This window comes from Palaemon carinicauda, unplaced genomic scaffold (assembly GCF_036898095.1).
Source record: "Palaemon carinicauda isolate YSFRI2023 unplaced genomic scaffold, ASM3689809v2 scaffold318, whole genome shotgun sequence".
Lineage (NCBI taxonomy): Eukaryota > Metazoa > Arthropoda > Malacostraca > Decapoda > Palaemonidae > Palaemon > Palaemon carinicauda.
The window spans coordinates 15,527-29,502 of record NW_027170850.1 but is presented as its reverse complement, the minus strand read 5'-3'; the positions used below and the strand labels follow the sequence as shown (position 1 = coordinate 29,502).

Genomic DNA, 13,976 nt, shown 5'->3' with positions numbered 1-13,976 from the left:
AATAATATATACCTTTAAAATTTTTTTCAAGGGCATCATCCTTTCCATGTCAGTCCCCCTATGGTGTCTAAGCCTCATAGGGGTGTCTAAGCCTCCTTAGCCTCTTTCCAGTGGCATCAACCAGAAATCTGGAAAATACGAAACAGTTATTAAATAATTCTTAAATCCTTTTGTTTTATTAATATTGGTTAAACATTAGAATAACCAAGTCTATCAATTTGTGTGGGAGGTTGGGCTTTGGCACCCTAACAGTACCAGCTGAACTCGGCTGAATCCCTGGTTAGGCTGGAGGAACGTAGAGAGTAGAGGTCCCCCTTTTTTTGTTTTGTTTCATTGTTGAAGTCTGCTAACCCCCAAAATTGGGGGAAGTGCCTTTGGTGTATGTATGTATGTATGAATCAATTTATGTTGTCACTATTAAACTAGATTTAAATGTTTTTAAATGTTTGAGCATAGACAACATTGGTTGCTTTAGGAAACATGGTTTCGAGGCAGATTCCTCTAAATTAACTATAGCAAGATATTCAAAACCCAATTAATTGTCTAAAGAATTTCATTCAATTGAGAATGTGACAAAAATAACCTAAAGAAAAGAACTACCTCTACTTTCTACCTCTGCCGTCTTCGTTACCTCTAGTTGTCTCGTCTACATTATACAAAAAGTTTTCCTTTCTTTACATTCCCTTTCTTTCATGTTTTTGTACATTGTGTTTTACATGAAACATAATAGATCCTGTATAACTGGGGACAGTACAGCAGGGCCAGTAAGGACATGCAGACGCAGGTTAAGGGAAGAAGGGGAGGTTAGGTTAGGCTATATAACTTTGATCTTCAATATAAAACGGGATATCTTTGTCGACCCGTATCAGACTATCTACAACCGCTCTAAAAATTGATCCTTAAGCCCACATAGATTACCGATGGCTATATTTGCTTCAAAGTAATTTAATGACAAGTCTCGTATAATATAAAAAAAAGGAGCCTTTGTATATCAGCGGCCAGTTCCTCCGATTTGGATTAAAAATTTGACATCAACTATTACATTTCCCGCCCTTACCTAACCTACAAGCCATGTCATTTACCTACTTACCTAATGGGGGAGGGGGGTGTTTACGCCCCTGCAACCCCCTTCCACTGCCGTATCCAAGGTTAGCCGTAATACATACAGGTGGCCGCTATCATACACACACCCCCAGAGGAACTATACAATACTTCATCCAAAAACAACCTATACGAGAAAAAAAATCTGGGTAAATATATGACACTTCAATTTCTAGCCAAATACCAAACCATATATTGTTTCCACTTGCTTCCTTTTTTTAATCTTTAGCATTTCCAACCATAATCTGAGGCACATCACTCGATTATGGGCTTTATGGGGAACAATGCATGCGTAGTAACTCAAAACCTGTCTCCCAAAATTAAACAATGAACTTAAATATAGAAATATACTTCGTATCTTAATCGAATGACACGCAAGTTATTACGCCCCTCTCCCCTTTGAACAAAACTAAGGTTGAAGATTAGCTAATAATAATAAACATTGTGGCACTCAGTGGAGTGCAGACCTCCGCTGCGAAAGCTCATTTCTCGACCACTTGCTCCATCTTGACCTAGACCTTTGACCTTAACATGTATTAATTGGTGTGGATTTTCATACACTTTTTATGAACCAAGTTTGAAGCCTCTGTGACACTGATAACCAAACTTACAGCTAATTACGTAAATTGGACATTTTGTTTGACCAAACCTTTAATCATTTCCTGCTTTCTACATAACAGTTGATCCCAGCAGGTTTCATAAGTACAAGATTAAAATTGTGGCCAGGAAGCTGTTCACAAACAAACACACAAAAAAGGGATAAGACGGCAAAACGTAACCACCTTCCAACTTCCTTGGCGGTGTAAAAATATCAAACTAGCCATTTTGCTAGTAAATAAAGTATTATAAATAAATAAAAATCTGCAAGTGCAAATTGTTCGGCCACCAGACCTGCTCACAGAAAATGGGAATTCTTCTTAACCCTTTTAACCCCAAAGGACGTACTGGTACGTTTCACAAAAGCCATCCCTTTACCCCCATGGACGTACCAGTACGTCCTTGCAAAAAAATGCTATAAAAATTTGTTTTTCATATTTTTTGATAATTTTTTGAGAAAATTCAGGCATTTTCCAAGAGAATGAGACCAACCTGACCTCTCTATGACAAAAATTAAGGCTGTTAGAGCAATTTAAAAAAATATACTGCAAAATGTGCTGGGAAAAAAATAACCCCTTGGGGGTTAAGGGTTGGAAATTTCCAAATACCCCGGGGGTAAAAGGGTTAACCGTATCCATCATCTCCCACACTTAAAAAACATATGTTTATAGTGGTCCACCCACTTGACACTTATCAATTCAGTTCTTTACTCTTTTTTAGGGTTAGAGTGGCCTCTTTGGTAACGTCATTGACAGGTGATAGCTACTGGAGTTCAAGTCCCGCTCAAACTCGTTAGTTCCTTTAGTAGCTTCAACCTCAACATCCTTGTGAGCTAAGGTTGGGGGAGCCCACAGGTCCACCTGCTGTGGCATCAACATCCATTGCCTGGCCCTCCTTGGTATAGTAAGTCTCTAGGGCAATGCCACCATCCCTTGCCTCTGCCATTCATGAGCGACCTTTAAACCTGGCTCGCCTCACTCGCTATCTACCATCTCCTTGCTCGCTGTACTGGCAAACGATAGGCGTCACACTCCACACATTAGCCAAGTGGCCACGTATTGTAGCAGACAAATCTAGTTACTAAACCACCTACACTAGCCGATTTCAGTTCAGAATTTGGTTTTATTATAGTTTACCACAGGTTACTATAACCTAGGGGAAAAACTACTTTTTTCTATAGAAAAATATCTGTTCTCTTTGAAAATGACTCGTTCCTGTCAGAAATGAATAGTTTCAGAAATATATATCTATATCCGCCAATAATGGGGGACCCCTAGCAGGAACTCGGGGTTTTGGGTGCAGAAAACATACTGGGGAAACGGTATATAAACGTAAAACAAGCCCTTTCTTCTCTATACATTACCTTCTTGAATGTATAATAAACCGATGAAAATATACGCTAACTATGTACAGTATATCCTATACTGACTATATATTTTACATTTATTCGTTGACATTCTACGGGTCGGGTGTAGTCGGTCTCGTTCGTTCATTTGTACAAAGCAGTTTTCGATCTTCTACTCACAAACTCCGCCTCCACCAATAGGATTATTTCTTCTCTTATAACACCTCCCAATTTTCCCAGGTCATTTTACCCGCCACATTCAAGTATTCTACCTCACCCAGTTTATTTAAGTATTTTACTTGATCCAGTACAACTACACCATTCCTTTTATGTAATACCCACATATACATATTACGTTTGACCCAAGAATTACACGTTTTATTCTTTCTCTTATAAAATCACCTTTTATATTCCCATTAAATATTTATCATACACTCCATTATACCTTGATATTGTTCCTTTATACATTTTGTTATTACCTTGTCATGCCCAAATTTCACATTAATACTTACTCTTGGACAAGTTTCCCATTCTAGCTTATTCATTTTTACTCTCTAGACTCCGTTGTTTTTCCCTTAACCAATCACGAACCCATACATTGCTTTTCCGTTAACCAATCACGAACCCATACATTGCTTTTCCGTTCACCAATCACGAACCCATACATTGCTTTTCCGTTCACCAATCACGAACCCATACGTCGCTTTTCCGTTAACCAATCACGAACCCATACGTCCCTTCCGTTAACCAATCACGAACCCATACGTCGCTTTTCCGTCAACCAATCACGAACCCATACGTCCCTTCCGTTAACCAATCACGAACCCATACGTCGCTTTTCCGTCAACCAATCACGAACCCATACGTCGCTTTTCCGTCAACCAATCACGAACCCATACGTCGCTTTTCCGTTAACCAATCACGAACCCATACATCCCTTCCGTTAACCAATCACGAACCCATACGTCCCTTCCGTTAACCAATCACGAACCCATACGTCCCTTCCGTTAACCAATCACGAACCCATACATTGCTTTTCCGTTAACCAATCACGAACCCATACATTGCTCTTCCGATAACCAATCACGAACCCATACATTGCTTTTCCGTTAACCAATCACGAACCCATACATTGCTTTTCCGTTAACCAATCACGAACCCATACATTGCTTTTCCGTTAACCAATCACGAACCCATACATTGCTTTTCCGTTTTCCAATCACGAACCCATACGTATGGAAAGTTTGCACAGGGGAGTTAATATTTCCCAACCCCCTTCCCTTATCTCTTCTATTGATCTCTCCATATCCTTCTCAACAAATCCTTTTCCGTGGAAACCTTTGACCAAGTCAGGTCTTTGTTAGTTCAAGCGAGGTCTTTTTGCGTATTCTACGATGGAAGTTATAGAAACTTGTAGCGGCTGCAGTATCCCGTACTTAAAAGCATTTCCTAAATTTCATGGTGAATTCTTTGATACGTCATCCAATGTTGATAACTTTCTTAAATCTCATAATGTAATACCCCAGCGTTTAGTGTCCTAAGAGCCGTTCGTGGCTATCGAACGGGAAAGATGTTCACGTCTATTGCTGCAATACTGAAACTATGATAGCTAAGACAAAGAAGAAACGGCCATATGGAAATACAGTTACTGCCTATAAGGGTACATTTTTAGAAAAGAGTCACCTCGTCCCATGGAAGATAATTTTATTTGTTAACCATTTCTTACATAAATATTGGGATCATGATACACTCATGAAGGGTATTGATATATCATCTAAAACCAGCGTCAATTGGCGAAGTTTCTGTTTGGAGGTTATGGAATACTTTTTCGATAATCAAGAGGCGACTGGTGGTAACGGTATAGTTGGTATAGTTGTTGAAATAGATGAATCCCATTCCGCAAACGCAAAATACAACCACGGAAGACCGTTAACCCTTTTACCCCCAAAGGACGTACTGGTACGTTTCACAAAGCTCATCCCTTTATCCCCATGGACGTACCGGTACGTCCTTACAAAAAACTGCTATTTACATTTTTTTTCATAATTTTGATAATTTTTTGAGAAACTTCAGGCATTTTCCAAGAGAATAAGACCAACCTGACCTCTCTATGATGAAAATTAAGGCTGTTAGAGCAATTTTTAAAAAATATACTGCAAAATGTGCTTGAAAAAAAATAACCCTTGGGGGTTAAGGGCTGGAAAGTTCCAAATAGTCTGGGGGTAAAAGGGTTAAGTGCCACATAGGTCTTTGGGGGTATTGAACGTGTGTAAGAAATTTCTTAGGGGTGCGTGCAGTACGTTGGGACAGGTAAGATAAGAATACGGCAGTCTAAGGATATGGCTCCTAGGTTAGGTTAGGTGGAGAACCTTACGTTAGGTTGGTTAGGTTAGGTAGGAAACATTCGGTTAGGTGATGTTCTTGAGACTGTAAAATGTGGTTTTTATAATCCCTTTATAATCCCTTATAGTTCCCCTCCTCCTCTACTAAACATGACGCTGCAACCCTAATTCCTCTAAATGAACAATATATATAGCCACGTAGCGTTAATTATTAGCGATACGTGGTCTGCCTACAACACACTTTCTGAAATAGGTTACCAGCACAAAACTGTAAACCGCTCGGAACATTTCGTTGACCCCAAAGACCCAACCATATATACCGAAAATAAAGAACGGTTCTGCGGAGAAGTGAAGGAGTGGGTCCATACACCTGGAATGAAGACTGACTATTTCAGGCAATATTTTTCCAAAGTCTTCTTTACCCACTACTACCTAGAGCACCAAATTTTTCTTACTGCCAGTTGCCTGTACCCTCCTCTACCTCCGATACAGCAACGGCCAGGGGACCCCCAAGACCCGCAACCTCCGACGTCACAGTCACAAGACCCCGATGACCCACAACTTTCCACGTCCCACTCATAGAAGTTAAGTCATCACACTCATATCGTGATGACCCACAAGCCTCGTCGTCCCGGTCATAAAAGTTATTAATTTCTCTAATTTTAATGTGTTACTTTTACTCTTTTCTGTGTGAGCAGCTCAACATTACCGCTTGCCAGTACATACGAGCTGGATGTTTTGTTTTCTTGCGAGCGAAGCGAGCCAGTGGCGGAACAAGAGCCATTATATTTAAACATTTTAACAGAAATTATGTTTTCCTCTAATAACGTGACTTAACCGGTTTACACCTTCATTTCAACCGCAACAACGACCAGTTCGGGTACTTGGCGTTCGTCAAACTGTTCTGTTTGTTTGGGGTTGAAATGAAGTTGAAATGAAGGTCAAATTCGGTTAAATCACATTTTTTGCTGCATGAAAACATATATTTTCTGTTCGGATTGATAACCTGTAGACTTGTAAAACTTTACCCATAATTCTATCTCTTCGTTTTATGTAGCACCTATAATTAATTCCACTCATTAACAGAAAATGATGGAAATACCTGTATATTGCATCTTAAAACTACTGACGGAAGAAACACGAGTGTGAAACTAACCCCCCCCCCCCCAAACAGCTATTGAGGACATGGTAAATTAAGTCAGGTTAGGTCTGACGCCTTATTATTATTACTATTACTTAGCCAAGCTACAACCCTAGTTTGAAAAGCAAGATGCTATAAGCCCAAGGGCTCCAATAGGGAAAAAGGTAAAGTTTGGTTCTAGGACATTTGCGTACTGGACGTTTGCGTCCCGGACAATTGCGTCCCCAGACATATGCGTCCCCGATATTTGCGTACCTGTATGTGTGTATTACTGATTCTATAAATCTTTTCATCCTTACCTTTACACTATACTTTTACACAGTAATTTCATTTATACCTTTATCCACACTGAATATGCATATGTTTTAATAGCATCAAGTAATTTAGATTCTTAATTCATACTTTGGCAATAATTATACCTTTACCCATACTGGACACGAAAGGACCTATATATAGACATCAATATTTCATTTGCACGTTTTATAATCTTTAAAAACTTTATAAAATGGAAGATTTTTATATTTATGTATACACTATAAATTTTCTATATGTCTAAAAAGTTTAGGTTATATCTTTTTAATAATGAATTACGATGGCTACTTTTAAGCTCATACCTAAAAGGTATGCATGTTATGAACAATGTCTCGTAAGAATGATAGTCTACTTTCCTTTTTCTGCGCCACAGCTTTTCTACTTTCTCTAGGGCGTCAATTAGTTTCCAAATGGAGGGGTGATGACATGTTCTATAATTCTGAATTGTGTTATGCCACCCTTCTAAACTATTATCGGACCTCGGCAAGTCATCAGCTGTTCGATCATGAACATTCCACGATGAAATTGAGAGAGTTGGTTGAATCCTACGCCCACTCCAACAACTGAGGTTAAACTGCCGTGAATAAAAAAAGTGTTCTGCTTCTAGAGAACTCAGGAATTGTTTTCTAAAGGTCTACGTAAATACAAAAGAAAAATCAGAGATAAGTACAGTAATTCTAAGTTCTCTACCTCAGTGGTTCTATGACATATATCTTATCTACACTAATTAGTAGTTCTGTAATCGAGCGATAGCATGCATACATACATACATACATACTGTACATACAGACAGACATAAAGAGAGAGTTAATTCCGTATCTCTTAACAAATATTACCTGGTCACTAAAAACAAGTACAAGTACGCAAATTTCCGGGACGAAAAAGTCCGGGGACGCAATTGTCCGGGAAACAACTGTCCGGGACGCAAATGTCCAGTACGCAATCGTCCTACCACCGTAAAGTTTTACCGTATTAAAGGTTCTGATTGCGAACAGAAAATATGTTTTCCTGTAGTAAATAATGTGATTTGACCGAATTTGACCTTCATTTCAACCACAAACCAACAGAACAATTAATTTGACTAACTTTAAGTAGCCGAACTGGTTGCTGTAATTACAGATGAAATGAAGGTGAAAATCGGTTAAATCACATTATTTTCTCCAGGAAAACATTTACTGTTAAAATGTTTAAATATAAGGTGTCTTTTTATTATATATTTTGTTAAATTGTTTAAATATAATGACTTGTTCAAATTCCGTGTCACTTCACTCACGAATATACTGAGAACGGTAACATTAGCAACGTTACCTATGATACACAGCGTTACCAACGTTAAAGTGGCATTGCTAACGTTAGCAATGCTACGGTAATATTATCATGTGTATTTTAAAGAATTTTCCATATTATTATGGGGTCCTTTGACTGGCCAGACAGTGCTACATAGGACCCTTCTCTCTGGTTACGGTTCTTTCCCTTTGCCTACACAGACACCGAATAGTGTGGCCTATCCTTTACAGATTCTCCTCTGTCCTCATACACCTGACAACACTGTGATTACTAGACAATTCTTCTTCACCCAAGGGGTTAACTACTGCACTGTAATTGTTCAGTGGCTACTTTCCTCTTGGTAAGGGTAGAAGAGACTCTTTAGCTATGGTAAGCAGCTCTTCTAGGAGAAGGACACTCCAAAATCAAACCATTGTTCTCTATTCCTGGGTAGTGCCATAGCCTCTGTACCATGGTCTTACACTGCCTTGGGTTAGAGTTCTCTTGCTTGAGGGTACACTTGGGCACACTTTTCTATCTAGTTTCTCTTCCTCTTGTTCTGTTAAAGTTTTTATATTTTAAATAGGAAATATTTATTTTAATATTGTTACTATTCCTAAAATGTTCTATTTTTCCTTATCTCCTTATTTCCTTTCCTCACTGGGCTATTTTCCCTGTTGGGGCCCCTGGGCTTATAGCATCCTGCTTTTCCAACTAGGGTTGTAGCTTAGCATTTAATAATAATAATAATAATATCCAAGCTACAACCCTAGTTGGAAAAGCAAGATGCTATAAGCCCAGGGGCTCCAACAGGGAAAATTAGCCCAGTGAGGAAAGGAAATATGGAAATAAATTAAGAGAACAAATTAACAATAAATCATACTAAAAAAAAAAGTAACAACGTCAAAACAGACATGTCATATATAAACTATTAACAACGTCAAAAACAGATATGTCATATATAAACTATAAAAAGACTCATGTCAGCCTGGTCAACATAAAAACATTTGCTCCAACTTTGAACTTTTGAAGTTCTACTAATTCAACTACCCGATTAGGAAGACCATTCCATAACTTGGTAACAGCTGGAATAAAACTTCTAGAGTACTGGGTAGTACTGAGCCTCATGATGGAGAATGCCTGGCTATTAGAATAACCTTTACACTATATAAAAAAGTACAGAAAGGGTACAGAACTTAACAAACCCACCTAACCTAACCTAGGGGTTCCCAGGTCACAAACCCAATATACTGGTCTTTGATATATATATATATATATATATATATATATATATATATATATATATATATATACATATACATATACATATATATATATATATATATATATATATATATATATATATATATATATATATATGTATGTTAATCTGTGTCACTTCAGTCACGTTACGATAACGTTAGCACTGTTACGATAACATTACATATAATGGTTCTTGTTCCGCCACTGGCTCGCTTCGCTCGTATTAAAATAGAACATCAAGCTCGTATGTACTGGCAAGCGGTAATGTTCAGCTGCGCACGCTAACATTAGCAACGTTAAATATAATGGTTCTTGTTCCTCGCTTACGATCACAGGAAAATAAAACAACAACCTCGTATGCACAGGCAAGCGGTAATGTTGAGCTTCGCACTCTAACAAAATTTAGTAAAACTAACACATTAAAGTTAAAGAAATTTATGACTTATGACCGTGACGACGTAACTTGTGGGTCACGGGGGTATTGTGACCGAGTCTGTGGCAACAACTGCTTTACCTTAATTTAGTACAGCACTTGGAACACTAAAAGTTGGTATATTATATTACGAAATTTAAGAAAATTACCAACATTAGAATACACCAAAATAGTTTCAAGTACGGATTACTGAAGTCGTTACAATTTTCTAAAACTTCAATCGTAAAATACGCAAAAAGACAACACGAACTAACAAAGACCTGACTTGGGCAAAGGTTTCCACGGAAAAGGGTTTGTTGGAAGGTGGGGGTAGGGAAATATTAAGCCCCCTAATGCAAACTTTACATACGTATGGGTTCGTGATTGGTTAACGGAAAAGCAACGGAGTCTAGAGAGTAAACATGAATGAACAGAATGGGAAACTTGTCCAGAGCAAGTATTTATGTGAAATCTGGGAGTGACAAGGTAATAACAAAATGTATAAAAGTAAAATATAAAGATAAAATGGAATGCATGATAAATAATATTCGATGGGTATATAAAATGGTGATTTTATAAAGCATCGGATAATAAAACGTGTAATACTGGGGTCAAACGTAATATGTATACGAGGGTATTACATAACAGGAATGATATAGTTGAACTGGATCAAGTAATAGACTTGAACAGAACTGGTGGAGAAGACGATTAATTATATTTCACAATTAGAGAAGAAGAAATAATATTGGTGGAGGAAAAGTCTCTGCGCAGGGAGGCGGGGTTTTTGCGCAGAAGGTCGAAACCTGCTATGTACAAACGCACGAACGAGAGCGACTACAGCCGGCAAGTAGAACGAGAAAAAATAAATGAAAAACGCTGCTAACGTTAGCATGTTACGTTAACATTTGATCTACATCACAGTTGGTAGCTCTGGTTACCGTATTTTTTCATGAGACATAGCCTTTGCAACGACACCTCCAAAGTTTATCCAGTTATACTATTTTGTCTTTTCCTCAGTTCATTATACATGCAAGAAGGTAATGTAAACAGAAGAAAAGGCTTGTTTTACATTTATATATCATTTCCCCAGTATGTTTTCCCCACCCAAAACTGCGAGTTCCCACTGGGGGTCCCCCATTATCGTAGGACATATATATATATATATATATATATTATATTGCTGAAACTATATACAGTATTCATTTGCGACGGAAAAAAGTATTTTCGGAGCGTATTTTTTTTCTGTGAGAAAAAGTATTTTTTCTTAGGTTACATTGCCCTGTAATACAGTAAAATAATACCAGGAAAATGTAAACTATTTATGCAAGAAACATGAGCGTCAAACTACCCCACACAAAACAGCTATTGAAGACATCGTAAATCGTCAGGTTAGGTCTGACGCCTTATTATTATTACTAGCCAAGCTACAACCCTAGTTGGAAAAGCAAGATGCTATAAGCCCAAGGGCTCCAATAGGGACAAATAGTCCAGTGGGGAAAGGAAATGATATAAAATGAGAATAAATTAACAATAAATCATTCTAAAAATTATCGTCTTTTAGACGAATTAATGAAAATTCATTTAAATTAAATATATATTTTATCTTAGCATAGAAAACGGGATAACTCCATTTTCTATTGATTAGCCCAAGTCTGCTTAACCTAATTTTGTCCTAATCTTTATTTTCAACTAAATTTCAATGATCTAAACCAGATATGTAGAATCCTTATAATACATAATAAAGATTAATTGTATATCTACTTAAATTCCAAAGTATTAAAAGCTTATACAAGCCACTTATAGGCCACGTGACCCCATACTAAACATGGGACCATACCAGACATTTTAGTAACCTGGGCGTATTCATACCTTAGGCATATCCAAAATGCAAAAAATATGCCGGTCAAATAGCACGGTCAACAGTACTGGTGTATATAACTGGTAAAAATGTATAACCGGTTCGACCAGTTTAATATTTGCCGGCTCAGACACCTGTCACATGGCAGCCATCTTGGATTCCTGAAGTACTTCGAGTTTAACTCATGTTAATTATCGAAATATCACAATTATTTGGCAAATATAATTACCTGTAATTAGCCGACCCTATTTCACTTACACTGAGAGAAATAAAACTAAATTAACAGCTTTGGAAATGGTTTTAAAACAGTTTGAAAGGAGAAGGTGGGAGGTGGAGGTCAATCAAGCAGCCATTGTTGTTGTTCTCCTCAAGCGAGGAAGAAGTTCCAATACTTCTCCAGGGGAGGAATTTAAGTTTAAATCTTTTCATTATTTAATATTTACTACAATAAATATAAATTTTAAAGCTTCTAGAGAGAGAGAGAGAGAGAGAGAGAGAGAGAGAGAGAGAGAGAGGGGGGGGGGGGGTTTTAATATACTTTTTAGAAGAGTTAAAATGTATGTTTGTATGTGTGGGGTTGTGTGTGTGTTTGTGTTTGTGTGTTACTATTAAGGTTAAAATAATCATAATAAATGACAATTATTATTTTTCAAAGGCTATTTTAAGCAATGCATGTTCAATGTAAACATAGAAATATAAAATATGTGTTATTATATATATTTTCTTTTAAATATGGTCTAAATATTTACGTTTTTTCCCCAATAACTATGAGGAAAAAATCATATATATGAAAATTCCTGGCATAGTATTCATAAAAATACTACTATTATTATTATTATTATTATTATTATTATTATTATTATTAGCCAAGCTACAACCCTAGTTGGAAAAGCAAAATGCTTAGCCCAAGGGCTCCAACAGGGAAAATAGCTCAGTGAGGAAAGAAAACAAGGAAAAATAAGATAATAAAAACAGTAAAATTAAAATAAATATCTCCTATTTAAACTATATAAACTTTAACAAAACAAGAGGGAGAGAAATAAGATGGAATAGTGTGCCCGAGTGTACCCTCAAGCAAGAGAACTCTAACCCAAGACAGTGGAAGACCATGGTGCAGAGGGTATGGCACGACCCAAGACTAGAGAACAATGGTTTGATTTTGGAGTGTCCTCCTAGAAGAGCTGCTTACCATAGATAAAGGACAGAGGAGAATATGTAAAGAATAGGCCAGACTATTCAGTGTATGTGTAGGCAAAGGGAAATGAACCGTAACCAGAGAGAAGGATCTAATGTAGTACTGTCTGGCCAGTCAAAAGACGCCATAAATCTCTAGTGGTAGTATCTCAACGGGTGGCTGGTGCCCTGGCCAACCTACTACCTACGATTAGGAAGATCATTCCACAACTTGGTCACAGCTGGAATAAAACTTCTAGAGTACTGCGTAGTATTGAGTCTTATGATGGAGAAGGCCTGGCTATTAGAATCAACTGCCTGCCTAGTATTACGAACAGGATAGAATTGTCCAGGGAGATCAGAATGTAAAGGATGGTCAGAGTTATGAAAAATATTATGCAATATGCATAAGGGATACCACTGAAGAAATATTAATTATGCAACATATGAATAATCTCTAAATGAATGAAAAATAATTTCTATAGATATTTGCATCCTCAAAACCTACAATATTTCAAGTTTTTTTTTCGGATTTTGGATTTGAATTCGAAATTTTCCATGGGAAACAAAACTCAAAATGGTCCTTCATTTTTATAATATATGTATAAATAGTGAAACGAATAATTTCACTTCTACTGTAGGTATATATAAGTTAAATTTCTATCATTAAAACAGAGAAATTAATCAAAAATAGAATAGCTATTAATTCATATTCGAGCTTAGCTGATAGCTACTGTGTAAATGTTAAAAATAAGCATATTAAATTAATTTCGATGAATGAAATAACTTAAATTAATCTCTCTCTCTCTCTCTCTCTCTCTCTCTCTCTCTCTCTCTTCAGAGTTTTATCTCCTCATTCCAGTCTCTCTCTCTCTCTCTCTCTCTCTCTCTCTCTCTCTCTGAGTTTAATCTCCTCATTTTTATAGGTAGTAGGTTGGCCAGGGCACCAGCCACCCGTTAAGATACTACCACTAAAGAGTTATGGGGTCTTTTGACTGGCCAGATAGTACTACATTGGATGCCTCTCTCTCTGGTCACGGTTCATTTTCCCTTTCCCTATACACTCACACACCGAATAGTCTAGCCTATTCTTTACATATTCTCCTCTGTTCTCATACACCTGACAACACTGAGATTACCAAACAATTCTTCTTACTGCACTGTAA

At 37.3% G+C, this 13,976-nt stretch overlaps 1 long non-coding RNA gene across 1 annotated transcript; it reads right to left on the bottom strand.

Annotated features, from left to right (window-relative positions):
* Positions 1 to 11,989, bottom strand: LOC137636520 (uncharacterized). Its single transcript, XR_011043126.1, has 3 exons — positions 11,867 to 11,989; positions 1,091 to 1,228; positions 1 to 128 (listed from the first exon to the last, which is right to left on the bottom strand). It is a non-coding gene; the product is annotated as an uncharacterized lncRNA (long non-coding RNA).
* Positions 11,990 to 13,976: the final 1,987 nt, after the last annotated feature.